The 18085-nt window shown below is 43.2% G+C and overlaps 1 long non-coding RNA gene across 2 annotated transcripts; it reads right to left on the bottom strand.

Moving 5' to 3' along the window:
- Positions 1-380: 380 nt before the first annotated feature.
- Positions 381-13577, bottom strand: LOC101141296 (uncharacterized). Of its 2 annotated transcripts, none has more exons than XR_008681351.2 (3): positions 13348-13577; positions 11597-11768; positions 381-3226 (listed from the first exon to the last, which is right to left on the bottom strand). It is a non-coding gene; the product is annotated as an uncharacterized lncRNA (long non-coding RNA). The 2 variants fall into 2 exon arrangements; XR_175080.5 differs by lacking the exon at positions 13348-13577 and adding an exon at positions 12942-13338.
- Between the last annotated feature and the right edge of the window lie 4508 nt (positions 13578-18085).

Here is an 18085-nt window from a genome sequence, read left to right on the forward strand (position 1 = left end):
CACAAGGCTCAAGGAAATTGCAAAAGTGTTAATACCCTTGTTCTTCCTAGGGTGATTCCTTTTTTTTTTTTTTTTTTTTTTTTTTTTTTTGAGATGGAGTCTCACTCTGTTGCCCAGGCTGCAGTGCAGTGGTGCGATCTCGGCTCTCTGCAAGCTCCGCCTCCCGGGTTCATGCCATTCTCCTGCCTCAGCCTTCCGAGTAGCTGGGACTACAGGCACCTGCCACCACACCTGGCTAATTTTTTATTATTATTATTTTTTTTAGCAAAGACGGGGTTTCACCGTGTTAGCCAGGATGGTCTCAATCTCCTGACCTGGTGATCCGCCCGCCTCAGCCTTCCAAAGTGCTGGGAATACAGACATGAGCCACCGCAACCGGCTGGGTGATTCCTCTTATTTTAATTTAGACTTGATTTTTGACTGAATACTTTTCCATATTTATTGCATCTGTAGATTTTTTTTCTGTATGAACTCTCTGATGTTTCCTAGATGTACATTTTAGACAAAATTTTTTCATGTTTATTACATTTGTAGGGGGTTCTCTCCTATACAAATTCTCTGCTAAGATGTGAGAAAACATTAATGGTTTTACTACCAACTATTCATTTTACCAACATTTGTAAAGTGTTTCTCCAGTGCAAATACTGTAGTGTTCTCTAAGGTATATGGACAAAGTTCTTTCCAAATTCCTTACATATATAAGGTTTCTATCCCGTATTAATTCTCTGATGTTGGGTAAGTTGTGAACACCAGTTAAAGGTTCTGCCTCATTTTTTACACTTGCAGCATGTCTCTCTAGCATAAATCTTGTGTGTGTGTGGTAAGGTTTGAGCCCACATTAAAAGTTTGCCACATTCTTTACATTTTTAGGGTTTCTCTCCAGTATTAATTTTCTGATGTTGAGTATGACACAAGCATCAGTTAAATGCTTTGTCACACTTATTACGTTTGTAGAATTTCTCTTCATGTATGGATTCTCTGGTGTTATGTAAGGTTTGAGTAACAGTGAAAGGCTTTGGCATATGTTTTACGTTTCAACCGTTTCTCTCCAATAAGAATTATCTTATGTCTATTTATATTTGATGACTGACTGAATATTTTCCCACATATTTTGCATCTGTATGTGATTTTTTTCCAACATGACTTATCTGCTGTTGAGTAAGTTTTGAGGACTGGCTCAAAGTTTCACCACATTAATTGCATTTGTAAGGCCTCTATTGAATATGTATACTCTGATGGATAATAATGTTTCCACATTGGCAAAAGACTTTCCCACATCTCTCACATTGGTAATGATTCCCTGGAAAGTTAGTACTTTAATGTTTACTAGAATTTGACCTTGGTTAAAGATTTTCCAAGTTTCATTACAATTGTTATGTTTTCAAAATTGATGTTAATATTTACTTTAAAAAATATGGTTCTGGTCGGGTGTGGTGGCTCATGCCTGTAATCTCAGCAGTTTGGGAGGCCGAGGCAGGTGGATCACGAAGTCAGCAGTTCAAGACCAGCCTGGCCAAGATGGTGAAACCCCATCTCTACTAAAAATACAAAAATTAGCCAGGTGTGGTGGTGGGTGCCTGTAATCCCAACTACTCGGGAGGCTAAGGCAGAGAATTGCTTGAACCCGGGAGGCGGAGGTTGCAGTGAGCTGAGATCGCACCACTGCACTCCAGCCTGAGCGACACAGCAAGACTCCATCTCAAAAAACAAAACAAAAGAAAACAAAAAAATTATCTATATGGTTTTGTAGAAGTAGCTAACATAAACCAAGTTTTTTCTGAGATGCTCTATATTCCTAATTTTCTTTGGCAGTTAAATTTTTGTTATTGTAGTTGTTGCACATTGGTTATCTATATTATAATCTCAGGATGCTAATTTCTTCCCTTCCCCGGAATGGGCTATGCCATCACTCAGGGCTTTGTCCTTCACATGCTCCCTCTCTTTGCAACTGATGTCACAAAGTTCTGCTGACACACTCTGTGACACAGCTGTTTGGAACTTACCTTATGGCCCCATTCTGAGCTGCTAGCTCCCATCTCCCCACCCAGGAAGCAGCTCCTATGGCCGATCCCCAAGTGCAGGGGTCTCTGGGCTTCTGTCTTCCCTGATAAGCCCACACATGGGAGACAGAGAGCTCAGGGTGGGACTTGGGCTTCTTTCAGAATGAGTATGTGCCATAGGGCTGCACCTCAGCCTTAAGGACATGCTCAAAATGCCCATCTCTATACATTGAATCAAGGACCTCTGGGGCAGACTGACTGACTGAAGTGAGGGTCATGCTTGTAAGTCTTGAAGACTTTTCATCAAGAGTTTCTGTTAAAATCTAAGATCAAAAGCAACTACTATCCAAAATATCAGGGTTTCCTGCCAATGAACGGAATGACTTGGAGGAAGAACAACTCATTACTGCTGGACCTGAGGAACAGGCTGGAAGGGAGCTGACTTCACCAGGGACTTTCCACAGGTGACCCTGGTTCTGCAGTGATAGAAGCTCCTATACCCTAAGCTGTAAAATTATTCAGAAAGATCAAGGATAATGTGTCTACATTTTACCTTGAAACTGGCTGACAATTTACTTCTGGGGATTATTTATTTTCTCTCTTCTCTAATGAATTTATAACCTATTATATCTTTTTTTTCTTTTCTGAAAGTCGCAGTATTTTTAAAAGACAGTTGCAGGAAAGAACCATGACTTTCTATCAGAGTGCTTGTTACAATTCCACTCTTCTAGTTTGTGAAAATGTGCCACTTGCCAATGTTTTTTGTTTCGTTTTTTTTGTTTTGTTTTTTGGATGGAGTCTCCCTCTGTCGCCCGAGCTAGAGTGCAGTGGTGCCACCTCGGCTCACTGCAACGTCCACCTCCTGAATTCAAGTGATTCTCCTGCCTAAGCCTTCCCAGTAGCTGGGATTACAGGTGCCCACTGCCATGCCCAGCTACTTTTTGTACTTTTAGTAGAGACGGGGTTTCACCACGTTGGCCAGGCTGGTCTCGCTCTCCTGACCTCAAGTGATCCACCTGTCTCAGCCTCCCACCGATGTTCAATTCTTATCCTTTCTCTTTCTCAGTTCTTGTCCTTCTTCTTGTAAGTTTTTTGAACATGCCAGTGAAAAAGCAGTTCAGCCATTTGGTGAAAGAAATTTCCATTTACCAACATAGGAAGAGTTCATATTCACAGACTCCAAACATAGATAGAGGCGGCCCTCCTCATTCACGGTTTCTGCAATCCTGGATTCAAAAGATGTAAATCAAAAATATTTCTTATAAAGCATCTCTACTAAACATGTACAGACGTTTTTCTTTATGTTATTTCTTAAACAATAATGCATAACAATTTAGGTATTACAAGTAATCTAGAGATTATTTAAAGTATGCAGGAGAATATGCATTGGTTATATGTAAATACTATGCCACTTTATAAAAGGAACTTATGTATCCATGCATTTTGGTATCCAAGAAGAATCCTGGAACAAATGCCCTAGGAAGAGCAAAGGAATATGGTAAAATGTGTACAATGTTCATAATAATCTAGCTGTTCACTACAACAGATTGATAAAATGAATAATGGACTCAGACTTCCCTTGGCCTATATGGCTTGGCTGGCAGCCTCTGAGATGCAGCCCTTTTCTACCAAGATGTGCATTAAGGCTACCATGTACAGTTGAGAGTCAGATGGCTCTTCACCAAAAACATATCACATACTAATTTTAACACATTTCAGCCTCCTAAGAGTGTCCTGTTGAGAGGCATGCCATCTTGATGCAGGAGAGAATTCGTTAGCAAGCTATGGCAAACATCTGATTCCATGTACTTCCTATGTACCTACAATTGCATATAATGAGAAATTAGATAATTTATCAAAAATGGCCTTTACTTTTAAAAATGTTTCTTATTAATTTTGGTTGAAGAAGAGAGAAGACACAATGTTAATGCCAGAAGTGAAAGAGGAGTTATCATTACTGATCCTAGGAGTGATTAAATAAAAATAAGGAAATACTATGAACCACTAGTAAAGTATACCAAACATTTAAGGAAGAAATTGTCCCAATTATCTACAGTCTCTTCAGAAAACAGATGCAGAGTGAATACTTTCAAACTCATTCTCTGAGGCTGTCAGTACCATAATACCAAATACAGACAAAGGTATTACAAGAAGAAGAAGAAAACAGAACAATATCTCACACGAACAAAGATGTAAAAACCCTCAATAAAATAGGAAACCAAAGCTAAAAATGTATAAAAAGAATTATATAACACAACCCAGTGAGATTCATTACAGGCAAACAAGGTGGGTACAACATTTGAAAATAAATTAGGCTGGGTGTGGTGGCTCATACTTGCAACCCCAGTCTATTAGAAGGCCAAGGCAGGAAAATCACTTGAAGAAAGAAGTTCAAGACAAGCCTGGGCAACATAGCAAGATTCTGTTTATATTTACAAAAGAAAAGAAATTAATTAGTTCATCATATTAATATGTTAAAGAAAAATTATATGACCTTATTTGTACATGCAGAAAAATCATTTGACAAAATCAAAACCTATTCATCAGAAAAACTCTCTGAAAACTAGAAATAGAGGGAAGCTTCTTTTATTTAACAAAGAATATCTACAAAAACCCTGCATCTATGCTCATACTAAATGTTGAAACATTAGCTGCCTTCCTGCTAAGATCAGGAGCAAGGCAAATATGTTTCCTGTCACCATTTTTATACAACATCATACTATAAGGCCTAGTTAATGCAATAAGACAAGAAAAGAAAAGGTACATAGATTGGAAAAGAAAAAATAAAACTGCCTTTTTTCACGGATGATATAATTGCCTATGCAGAAATCCCAAAGGATCACAAAACAAAACTTTTAGAATAACCAACTATAATCAGCAATTATAGCAACTTTGCAGAATGCAAGATTAATATAAAACCATCAGTTGCTTTTCTACATACTAGTAATATAATTAGAATTTTTAATTAACACAATGGCGTTTACACTAGCACCAATAACAATAAAACACTTAGTTACAAATCTAACAAAATTAATGTAAGATCTATATGAAGAAAACTGTGTTTTAAAATGTCAAAGATCTAAATAACTAGAGTGATAATCCACAATCAAGAATAGAAAGATTAAACCTTGTTAAAATATCAGTATTTCCCAACTTCATCAGCATATTCAATGCAATCCCAATCAAAATTACACAAAGTTAGTTTGTGTATATTGACACACTGATTATAGAGTTTAAATGGAAAGGCAAAGGACCAAGAATAGTCAAGAAAATATTTAAAAGAACAGTTAAAGGAATGACACTATCCAGCTTTAAGAACTACTGTAAAGCTACAGTAATGAAAGCAATGTGATAATGGTCAAAGACTAGAGAAACAGATCAATGGAAAAAAAAGAGAAAGCTCAGAAATTGACCCACACTAATATAGTCAGCTTATCTTTGGGGAAAGAGCAAAGGCAATTTGATTGAGAAAAAATGATTTTTCAACAAGCAGTCCTGGAAAAACTGGACATCCACATACATGATGGAAAAAATGGGGAAAAAATCCCCAAACCCAGACTTTACAACTTTTACAAAGATTACTCAAAATGGATCACAGACCTATATAAAATGAAGAACTACAACACTCCTGGAAGATAACATAGAGCAGAATCTCAATTACCTTGGGTTTGCCTCCTTTAATACAACACCAAAAACATAATTGATGAAAGAAAAAAACTGCTAAGTTGGACTATATTAAAAATAAGTTTTCTTCACTACAAAAGACACTGTTAAAAGAATAAAAAGACAAGTCACAGAATGGGAGAAACGATTTGCAAAACATATAACTAATAAAAGACTGGTATCCAAAATATGCAAAAAGAAAAAATACTCTTAAAACTCAAGAATAAGAAATTAACAACCCAATATAAAATAGCAAAAGGTCCAAAAATATACCTTTCTAAAGAACATATAAGCATGGCAAATAAGCAGGCAAAAAGATGCTCAGCACCGTATACCATTAGGGCATTAAAATTTAAAATAGCAATGACATACTGCCACACACATATTGGTATAGCTAAAATCCCAAACACTCACTACACTAAATGCTGGTGATGATGTAGAGTAACAAGAGCTCTCATTTATTGCTGGTGAATATGCAAAGTGCTGTGACCAGTTTGGAAGACAGTTTGCCAGTTTCTTACAGAGCTAAATATACACTTACATACAATCCAGCAATCATACTTACTGGCCTTCATTCAAAAGAGGTGAAAACTTGCATCTACACAAAAATCCGTAAATGAATATAGAGCGGCTTCATATGTAATTGCCAAAACATGCAACAGACTAAGATCCCTTTCAATAGGCAAATGAATAAACTAACTGGCGCAACCATACAACAGAACATCATTCACTGATAAAGAAATGAGCGTCCAGCCTTGAAAAGACATGAAGAACCTTAAATGCACATGGCTAAGTAAAAGAAGCCAGTCTGAAAAGGCTACATACTATATGATTCCAACCATTTGACATTCTGTGCAAGGCAAAACCATGCAGAGAGAAAAAAGATCTGTGGTTACCAGAAGTTTGAGAGGAAGAAGGGAGTGGTGAATAGGTGGAGGACAGCGAATATTTTAAGACAATAAAACTACTCTTTATAATGCAGTGATGGTGAATACGTGTTATGTCATTATGCTTTTGTCAAAATCCACAGAATGTAAAACAGAAGACATGAATCATAATGCAAACTATGAATTTTAGTTAATAGCACTTTCTTTTTCAAAATTTATTTCCATAGGTGACTGGAAAACAGGTGGTGTTTGGAGATGTACGTTTTTAGTGGTGATTTGTGAGATTTTGGTGCACCCATCACCCAAGCTGTATACACTGCATCCACTTTGTAGTCTTTTATTCCTCACCCACTTCCCACCCAATAATAACTTCTCTATATTAGTTCATTAACAGTAAACAAATGCACAACACTGATGCGAGATGTTAATAATAGAGGAGAAGCTGGGTAGGGGGAGAGAATACATGGAAACTCTGTACTTTCCACTCAATGTTCATGTAATTTTAATACTTATCTAAAAAACAAAATATATTAAGTATCCCAATGAGGACTATCAAATGTAGAACAGAATTAAAAATTATACTATGTTTACGTAATTGAATGTAGTATCATGTAGCAATTAAAATAAATAAATTCAGATGTTAAATGTCATCTCCACTACGGTAATCACAAAGAAAAGCTATAGAATATACACAAAGAAAAATAAAGGTTAAAATGTTTCACTAAAAGAAACCAAACAAACACAAAAGAAGAAAGTAATGTAGAAAATATCAAGTAAAAAGCTGTAAGGTATACCAAACACAAATAGCAAAGTGGTAGAAGTCAACAGAAAAGAAAAAGAAAAAGAAAAGCAGTGGCTTATGTCTGTAATCCCTGCACTTTGGGAGGCTGAGGCAGGTGGATCACCTGAGGTCAGGAGTTCAAGACAAGCCTGGCCAACACGGTTAAACCCCATCTCTACTAAAAATACAAAAATTAGCCAGGTGTGGTGGCAGGCACCTGTAATCTCAGCTACTCGGGAGGTTGAAGCAGGGGAATTGCTTGAACCCGGGAGGTGGAGGTTGCAGTGAGCCAAGATCATGACACTGCACTCCAGCCTGGGTAACAGACCGAGACTCTGTCAAAAAAAAAAAACAAAAAAAAAAAAAACAAGAGAGAGAGATCAGTTTTAATCCCATTCCGTGATGCCAGCACTACCCTATACCAAAGCCAAACAAAGATACTACAGAAAACTACAGATTATTTGTTCCTAAAGAAACGCCAATGCAAAACTCCTCAGCAAAATTATAGCAAACAAAATTCAGCAGCATATTAGAAAGATTATACACTAGGACCAAGTGGGGTTTATTCTTGGAATGCAAGCCTGTTTTGGCATATGAATGTTTTTAACATACAAAAATTGGTCAACACATACACATTTAAAAAAGAAAGGAAAAAATGATCACCTCCTGGATACAGAAAAAAAAGATTTTGTAAAATTCAAAATTTTTTCATGGTGAAAACACTCAACAAATTAGGATAAAAAAACACTATCATCGTGAAATCCAATATTAAAAACCAACAGCAAACAATGTCCTTCAGGGTAAAAGACCTAATGCAATTAAACAAGAAAATGAAATAAATAAATGTTATAGAGATTGAGATTAATAAAAAAGACAGAAAGCTTTTCCTCTAAGCTCAGGAACAAGGCAAATGTGCCTTCTTTTGCCATTTCTATTCTCCATAGTATTAAAAGTTCTAGTTAGAGCAATTAAGAATTAAAAAGAAATAAACCGCATCCAAATCGGAATGGTAGAGGTAAAATTAACCCTGCTTACTGATAATATAATTTATGTGGAAAACTCTAGAGATTTAACGCATTCACACAAAACGTATTACAACTAATAAATTCAGCAGAGTAGCAGCATACAAAATCGACATACAAAAATCGCTTGTGTTTCTACACAGTAATAATGAATAATCTGAAAAGGAAACTAAGCAAACAATCCCACTTACAATAGCATCCAAAAGAATAAAATCCTTAGGAAGTAACCAAGAAGGTAAAAATCCCAAAGACTCTTTTGCAGTAATAGAGAAATCCTGCCTACATTTCATATGGAATCTCATGGGACCCTGAATAGTCAAAACAATCTTGAAAAAGAAGAGCGCTGTTAGAAAATTCATACTTACTCATTTCAAAACCTACTACAGAGTTCCAAAATAGTGTGTTACTGGCATAGAGACACACATATGGACAAACAGAATAGCAAACAGCTTATAAATAACCCCTCATTTATATGGTCAAATGATATTTGATGGGGATGTAAAGATCATTGAATGGGAAAGGACTGTCTTTGCAACAATTGGTGCTGGGGAAGTTGGGTATCCATACATGCAAAATTATGCATTTGGTTCTTTACCCTACACCATAAACAAATAAAAATGGATCAAAGACCTAAATGTAAGAGCTTAAACTACAAAATTCTTGAAGAAAATACAGGTAGAAAACATCTTGACATTGTATTTGGCAATGATTTCTGGGATAGGACACACAAAGCACAAGCAACAAGAGAAAAATAAAGACAAATTGGACTTTATGAAAATAAAATAAAACTTTTACACATTAAAGGATATTATCAACAATATTACAAAGCAATGCACAGCATGGGAAAATATTTGCACATCATACATCTGATAAGAGATTAATATCTGGAATATATAAAGAACTGCTATAACTAAACAACAAAAAAAAACTACTTCATTCAAAAATGGGCAAAGGACTTGAACAGACATTTTTTAAAGATGGTGTAAAATGGCCAAAAAGCATATGAAAAGATACTCGAGAGAACTAATTATTAGCAAAATGCAAATCAAGCCTACAATGAGCTATCCCTTCACATCCATTAGGATAGCCACTATCAAAAAATAGAAAATAACGGTGTTGATGAGGATGTGGAGTGATTAGAAACCTAGTAAGCTATTGGTGGGCATGTACAATGTCGCACCTGCCATGAAAATCACCAAGCACAGTGGCTTACGCCTGTAATCCCAGCACTTTGGGAGACCGAGGTGGGTGGATCACGAGTTCAGGAGTTTGAGACCAGCCTGGCCAACATGGTGAAACCCCGTCTCTAATAAAAATACAAAAAAATTAGCCAGGCGTGGTGGTGCACGCCTGTAATCCCAGCTACTCAGGAGGCTGAGGCAGAAGAATCACTTGAACCCAGGAGGCGGAGGTTGCAGTGAGCTGAGATCACACCACTGCACTCCAGCCTGAGCAACAGAGCAAGACTCCATCTCAGAAAAACAAACAAACAAACAAATAAAATTACACTTATAATTACCTTATAATCCAGCAATCTTGCTTCTGGGATATACTCAAAAAGATATGAAAGCAGGCACACAAAGAGATATACATACACCTAGGTTCCTAGCAGCATTATTCACAATAGCCAAAAGGTGAAACAACCAAAGCTTTCCTTGAATCATCAACATCAATAAATACATAGATAAACAAAATGTGTTTTTACATGCAGTGGAATATTATTCACTTAGCAAAAGTAAGAAAATTCTGATACATGCTACAACATAGATGAACCTTAAGGACATTGTGCTAAGTACAATAAACCAGTCACAAAATGACAAACACTGTATGATTCCACTCACGTGAGGTATTTAGGGTAATTAAATTCATAGAAACACAAAGTAGAAGAGTGGTTCCTATGGGCTAGAGGGAGGGTAACTGGGAGCTGTTGTTTAATCAGCACAGAGACTCAGTTTTGCAAGATAAAAAATGTTCCCTACAGATGGGGATGGTGGTTGCAAAACAATGTGAATGTATTTAATTCCTGCACACTTCACACTTAAAAATGGTTAAAGTGGTTAATTTTATGTATATTTTACCACAGTGTAAACAATGCTTTTTAAAATGTACAAATTATAGCAATCTGCAACAGCAAAGATGAATATCACAAACATAATGACATGTAAAAGAAAGTAGGTGTAAAAGTATCCATACTATATTATTTCATTTATATAAAATCCAGTATGCAAACAAAACTAAGGTTCTGGCTTCCAGTAATACTGGAGTATTGTTGAACTAACACTCTCACACGTAACTGTGATAAAATCTGCATAATATATTATATACAGTTACATAGAATCACACATCTATATAAAATACATATATGTGCATAAGAACTGAATGAGGATTTCAGCTGTGCCCACTGCAGGAGAGACAGGTATTGCAGTTTGAATCCAGCCAAATTAACCCCTTCTTCAAATAATAACAGTGCTCTTCAAAAGAATACAGCAGAATTTAGAGTCTCTATAACTACCAGAAACTCATAGAACACATTAAAATTCATGAAATGTGTGAAGAAAGATGAAAATGTAATGTACACACAAGATAAAAAGCAACATGATGTAATCAGATCAGCAGACAAGGATTTAAAATCAGCTCTTATGAGTATGTTCATGAGAGTAAAGGAAAATATTCTCATAATGAATTAACTGATGTGGAACCTCAGCAGAGAAATGAAAATTATAAGAAGAACCAAATAGAAAAATAATGAAATGGAAAACACGTACACACACACACACACACACACACACACACCCTTGAGCTTATCCACAGAGTAGAAACAGAAGACAGCAATAGAAATCATCCAACATGAAACACGTTTGAAGAAAATGAACAGAGCCTTTAGAGACTTGTGGAGTGACTGAGTCTGAGAAGAAGAGGAAGACACAGAAAAATTAAATATGGTACAAAAGTAAAGAAACTACTAATAGCAGAAAACTTACAAGATGTGGTCAAAAACCCCAATTTTTATATCCAAAAGGTGAACACACCCCAAAAAGAAAATACACCTAAAACCATACCCAGGCCATGTTGTGATTTAGGAAACTGCCAGGGCAGCATTTTCAGGTCACTTGCTATGATTTCTCATTTGTAACATTTATAATAACGGAAAATATGTTCTCCTTAGAGTTTTCTTCTGAAGAAAGTCTGATAGTTCAGGCGTAGATGACTTTCCAGTCTAGTTTTCGAGGTTTAATTTCTCACCTTGAAAATCAATTAAATGTGTTTCTTCAAAATCTTGCAGTAAATTTGATGCTCCAGAAAGATGTCCACGGAGATTCTGCTCTTGTGCATCCGCCCTGCACAGATCTGAGGCTGTGCCTATGACAGCTTCAGGAGCATGTAGCCGTGGAGTACTTAAGAGTTAATCTGAAAACTAAAAGGAAAAATGAATTAAGGGAATTACCACGGTTAAGTTCCACCAGCAAATTATTAAAAGTGGTCCAAACGGATACTTAAAAAGGATTAATAAAAGATTTTTCTCATTTGTAGAATCCTAGCCCATGACTTAATATTGAGGTTTGCTTTGTCTTTCGGATGGCCTAACCTACATTAACATGTACGCAGAACATTTTTCATGACCTCACCACACAAACTTCCCTCATGTGTTGGGAGGGACCAAGGGGCCCTCTGGTCCTGCACCTGCATTAATTACGGCCGAGAGGTCCACACTAGGACCCGAAGGCCTGGGAACCAGCCTGGGTGGGGGCAGAGAAGTGGTGGATGTTGCTCCCAAAGCGACTTAGGGGCTCCCTTCCTGGTGGCTGTTTCCTGACTGGATGCAGCAGGGTCAGACCTTTTCCCTGTGACATTTTCTCCTTTTTATTACAGTGGCAGGAGCGTCCCTGTGAGGGTCGTGACCCAGGTGTGGGCCATGCAGCCAACCCGAGGTCCAAGGGGCGTCCTGGGGAGCATAGGTGGATTTGTGACAGCTTGGATAGATAGAGCTAAATTTAGGTGACCTTGAGATAGAAGTGTCAGGTTACCAGGGACTAGGTGTTTTCACGTCAGGCAGTGAACTGATCGTTTCAGACACTCAGGAGAGAGCATCCCACACGGGATCGAAAGACGCCAGAGAACTGCCAGGCCCGTGGGCCTTAAGTCCCAGCCATAGGGAAGGGCTGCACTGAGCACGTCCGAAGGGGCATGGAAACGGATGGGCGAGAAGAAGGCGCAGGGCCGAGGGGAGAGGCAGGAAGGGAAACTAGGGGTGCGCCAAGTTCCGGGAGGACAAGCGTTACTATGGCAACCCTACTGAATAGACTATAAGAGGCGACCACTTGCTGGTCTGCGGGAAATCAAGCTTTCAAAACAAGTCCTGAAGCAGGAATGCTGGGGAACGAGATGTCACAATTACCATGTGAGACCAGTGGCCCTGCTCAAGCTGTCTCCTGACAGGCAGGAAAGGTTTGGAAACAGCCAAGCTCCCCTACCCACGGCCAAACTACACGGGACGCCTGGAGGGACGCGGAGGAGGAGGGACCTCTGCTCGATGTATCTGTATCTGAGAGCTGTAGTCTCTTATTCGCTCGCAGCTGTAGTCTCTTACTTGCTCACAGGGCTGCCTGACTACAATCCCAGCATAAACCAGGATTGGAGGCGGTGCGTGTCCCAGGAGAGAGGGCCAGCGCGGTGTGCGCCTCGCCAGGCATGCTGGGAGAAGTAGTCTCCTAGCCACTTCCGGCCGTTGGTCACAGGTTGCCGGACTACAATCCCAAACATGCATTGGGATTGGGGATTGCGGATAGAGTTGGTACCTTCAGGGCGGGGCAGTGCGGTGCGCTCCTCACCAGGCATACTGGGAGTAGCAGTGTTTTTGCTTTTTGTTTTTTTTTCTTTTCTTTTTTTCTTTTTTTTTGAGTTGGAGTTTTGCTCTTGTCGCCCAGGCTGTAGTGCAATGGCGCGATCTCGGCTCACTGCAACCTCTGCCTACCGGCTTCAAGCGATTCTCTCACCTCAGCCTCTCGAGTAGCTGGGATTACAAGTGCCCGCCACCACGCCCGGCTAAGTTTTGTATTTTTAGTACAGACGGGGGTTTCACCATGTTGGCCAGGCTAGTCTCGAACTCTTGACCTAAGGACCTCTCAAAGTGGTAGGATTACAAGCGTGAGCCACCGCGCTCGGCGGGGTGTAGTAGTTTCTTAACCGCTTCTGGCTGTTGGTCTCGGGGCTACCGGACTAGAATCCTAGCTTGTGCCTGGTGGTGCGCAGCCCCGGAGGGAGGGGCAGGGCGTGTGCACCGCTCCGCTTCCAAAGCCATGCTGGACACTGATTCTGCGCCAACCCTGGCTGAGGGGAGCGAGTCCGCAGAGGGACTTGAGGGGCAGGTCTGGGCTGGGCAGTGAGAAGGGTGGCTGCGAAGTGCACCTCGCCTTTGCCCAAATCGGGCAGGTCTCATCCTCACCCCACCTCCTGCTCCTCAGCTCGGTTTCCTCTCCCACCTGCACCCGGGGTCTTTCCAGAGCATCGCGCCTCCTTCAGCCCAGGGAGCCGCCTGCTTTCCTAAGCTGCTGTGGGAACTGGCCTGAGGTCCAGACGCTGTCCATTGTGCTGCTGCCCTCTGCCCTCTCCAACCGGAGCGCAGTTCAGCCGCTCTTGGGAGTATCTGCTGCCTGGCCCGCCGGCGCACGACTTCGGAGCTTTGCAGGGGTGGGCATGGGCTGTGGCTTCCTGGAAAGGTCACCCTCACCGGCACCTTTTCCATGGATGTGAACGTTGAGGCATCAGCGGGGTGGCGGGGGTGGGCCGGGGGCCATTATTGGTTTACCCAGGAGATGCAAGAGCAGAGGAGTAACCCTGATTCCCAGGCATGTGTCCTGAGCCAGGGACAGACTGGCCAGACCCTGAGACCCTGGGGCCACCAGAGAGCAGCCTACTCCCCTGGGTTCTGTGCCTAGGTTCTGCCCTGGGTTCTGGGTGAGGGTGGGGGATGACCCACCGGCTGGTGGTCCTGAGAGGGCCAGCCCATCCCCCTTGGAGAGGGTCTTTGTGCTGATGGATGCCCGCAGAGTCCTGGGCACCAGGGACACTTGCTCCAGGCAAGGGGCCTTCCTGGGGAATGCCACAGATTTGGCTGAAAGGCAAGCAGACTTGGTCAGCTTTTCCACCCAGCCCATCTGGTTCTTGCAAGGCTGAACCCCAGTGTGGGCGCTACCCTCAGGACAGTCGGGATCTGTCCCGCATGTTCCCCACAGCTCCCTCAGGCACATGGGGCAAGATTCTGTGCACCTTGAATACCATGTATGTCCTGGCTGTGAGCATATGCTCATCCTCCAGAAGACAGATGTCCCAGAGCCTCAGGATAAGCCCGAAGGGGGTCTGTGGGGACAGCAGACACGAAAGGACCTGGCCCTTCAAGGCTGGAAGCCAGTGTCCTACTGGGAGCTCAGTCTGTAGTGCTAGGGACCCCTCTGCATAGAGTGAGACCCCCACACACACATGAGGCTGGATTAGACAAGATCCTTCAGCTCCTCGTAGGGTTGGACTCATCTCAGCAGAATATGGCCTCTGGAAGAAGGGGTCCCCTAAGAATTTGGGGCTTTCCTGGGCTCTTGCAAGACAAGTCGTGGCCCAGTCTGCCCACAATCCTGGCCCTGAGCCTCAGCCTCTGCCATGGGACACCACCTCTCAGGCAGGGCATGGTTGGTGTGTTCTGCAGGGACCTGCCTGTGCCTCCTGCTGGAAGGAGCTGAGTTTTTCTGTGGGAGCCAGAACCTTGGGCCGGGGAAGCCAGGCAGTGTCAGGCAGCAGGATCCCTGGCCTGGGGTCTCCCTCTGCATCCTTGTCCCATCAATCAAGCACTGTGAGCAGTGCTTTAAGGTAGAAATCTGGGTGCAGTGTCTTCTTGTCCTCATGGAAGGAGCAGAGGTGTTCAGAGCCCCCTGGGCTCTCCTGAAAAACTCCCTATTTTAGGCCTCACTGCAGACCCTTCCCAAAGTTAGAACTCCAGGAAATGTCCTGGGCTGTCACCCTCTTCTCTAAGACCCCTACCTTTGCCCTGATGTCTCCCCATTGCCCCTCAGATGCCTCCATCCCTCTAGATTCCCCACTTCTTCTAGGACCCTCTGTTCCCCAAAGGCCTTACTTGATGCTGTAGCACTCCCAGAATATGAAATGGCTTCTCAAAATGTGGTCCAGGTCAGTCTAGTTCATTTTCACCGAGGATATCTTTCTCTGCAAGATTTTCTTTTTCATTTTCTGAAGGGCAGGACCAAGAGAAGGAACCAGATTTGGAACAGACACAAGACTCACTGCCACAAACAGCAATGTGTAACAGTTGGTGCTGGTGGAAAGAAAAGAGGCTTTTTCTCTGCAGAAATTCTTTTTTCTTTTGCTTGTATCTGAAACCAGGGAAGGTCACCAGAGTTCAGTTCACCTGTGGTGACCATGTTACTCTCTGTGCCCAGGATGTGCTACTGGCCCCCTAACCCTCAGCCTCCAGGTGGTGTCCTTGTGGTCAGTGGGCAGTGACCCCTGAGCCACTATCATGAATCTTGGTGGTGGCTTTGGTAAAACGACTGCAGGACAGGGTTTGGGGCCATTTAGCAGGAATTGTGGCCGCTTCCATTGAGGGCATGTCGCCCCCACTCACCACCATTCATGCCCACAGGCCACACACACTGCATCACTGACCACCCATCAGGTCACCCATGGAGGGACCAGCCTTCCATGCAGCAGGGACAGGCTCTTACCTTTGCCACTAGGGCACTGAGAGGCACAGCTCTGTCTCACTGGAAGGCAGTGAGGAGAGCTGAGGACCTGCACCGGGCTGGGGGCCGTCCTCCTTCCCAAGCAGGCCCCAGGGGAGGACCAGCTCCACCTCCAGCCACCCCAGGTCTCAGCCTCCCTGTTGGCTGATACACAGAAAAGGCTGGGAAACGGGAGCAGAGGAAGCACAGAGCTGGGCATATGCTGCTTGAGATTCATGGGAGTTCTGGCTACACAGTGGAGCTGCCCCTCCTGGGCTGGAGGCAGCATCCTCTTTGGGAACTGAGAAACTCCAATCTTGAGATGGGCCAGTGCTGGCCAGGGGTGTGTGCCTGGACAGAAGTGATGACATTGCCAGGCTGTGGTGCGAGGATCTTGGCCTGAAAACTGCTCCGTTCACTGAGGATGCATCTGGAGCCTGTCCTGCCTGATGTTCCCACAGCCATTGCAGGGTCTGACCATATAGCGTCCACCTGCCTCTCACTGAACACCAGCCACTGACTCTTCCTGCTTCCTCACTTTCCCAGCCTGTCTAACCCAAAGACCAGGACTGTCTTTTCAGCCACTCTGGCTCTTCTTTTATCCTTATGCTGTCAAAACCTCTAAGCAAGAACACCCAGATCCACATACCTGCCTTGTCCACTCTTTAACTGGGCTGCTCAACACTGCTTGGGGGCACCAGGGGCCATGAGGGTGACTGAGGGTTTCACAGGCACCTGGGATGGTCCTGTACCCAGTCCCCAGCCTCAGGTGGTGCTTGGGGCTTTCAGTCAGCAGCCTCCTCCCTTTCACTGCAGCAGCCCTGGCACAGGGCACCTGGGTGTCCTCCCATTTTTCTGTGACTCAGCCTCGCCCATCTGTCCTCTGATCATGGTGCTGACCAAGTCAGCAGGGAGCTGAGTCTCCAGAGGGTGCTTTGGGGACTGACCGAAGCCTCTCTGCTGAGGGGTCCCAGGTGAGTCGCTGCCCCAACCCCACCCCATTTACTGTCATTCCCAGATCCATCCACTCCACCCCAGGCTGGCTCCATCTGGATGCATCCCAAAGTCATCAGTTCCTTTGGGTCACCCCCACCCCAACTTTCCCAATGACCTCTGCAGGCACAGACTCCATACTGGGATTTTCCCACCAGATTTCAGATCCCCTCTCAGCATGAGACGCTTGGTCAGGTTACCTTAGCAGCAAGCTCTGCTGCCTCCTTGCTTTCTCTCTGAGATGCCCATGCCAGGGCCCTGACCATCTTCTCCTCCCAGGGCCACAGCTTTTCCTACCCCTGTACCCTTGTACCCTTCCCTGTGGGGTGGCAGAGCTGGTCTCCTTTAGCCCTCAGAGACCTGCTGGACAACTGCCCACAGGCGATGCCAAGCATCCCCTCACCCTGTGGCCACACCCTGCAAATTTCCAGGGCTGGCTCCAAGGAACAGGGTTGAACCCTCAGGCTGGCCCCCTCCTCCTTTGTTGACTTAGAGACTGCACTGCTGAGAACCCAGGGGGTTGGTCCAGCCATATCTCTATTCCCACCGGTTCTCTGGGTTCCCACAATGGGCCACTCAACACTGGCCTAACACTGACACCATGGGCTGGACCTGCAGGGCATCTTGGGGAGGAGTGCTGATACTGGGAAAGGGGTGGGTCATAGCCATGGAGACATGGGCTTCCTCAGAGAGACGCTTCTAATAACAAAACCTATCCCCGAGTTGAGATTGCTGAGTTGGGGGCGTGGGAGGCAGAAGACACACTGAAGAATTTGGAGCTGATGACTTTCCAGATCAAAAATCTTCCTGCCCCATGTCCGCTGGCATCCTGGCCTGGCCAACCTCCGCCTCCTGGGTTCAAGTGATTCTCCTGCCTCAGCCTCCTGAGTAGCTGAGATTACAGGCGCCCGCCACCATGCCCAGCTAATTTTTGTGTTTTTAGTAGAAATGAGGTTTCAACATGTTGGCCAGGCTGGTCTTGAACTCCTGACCTCAGGTGATCCACCCTCCT

The sequence above is a fragment of the Gorilla gorilla genome, chromosome 6, assembly GCF_029281585.2.
Source record: "Gorilla gorilla gorilla isolate KB3781 chromosome 6, NHGRI_mGorGor1-v2.1_pri, whole genome shotgun sequence".
NCBI classification, from domain to species: domain Eukaryota; kingdom Metazoa; phylum Chordata; class Mammalia; order Primates; family Hominidae; genus Gorilla; species Gorilla gorilla.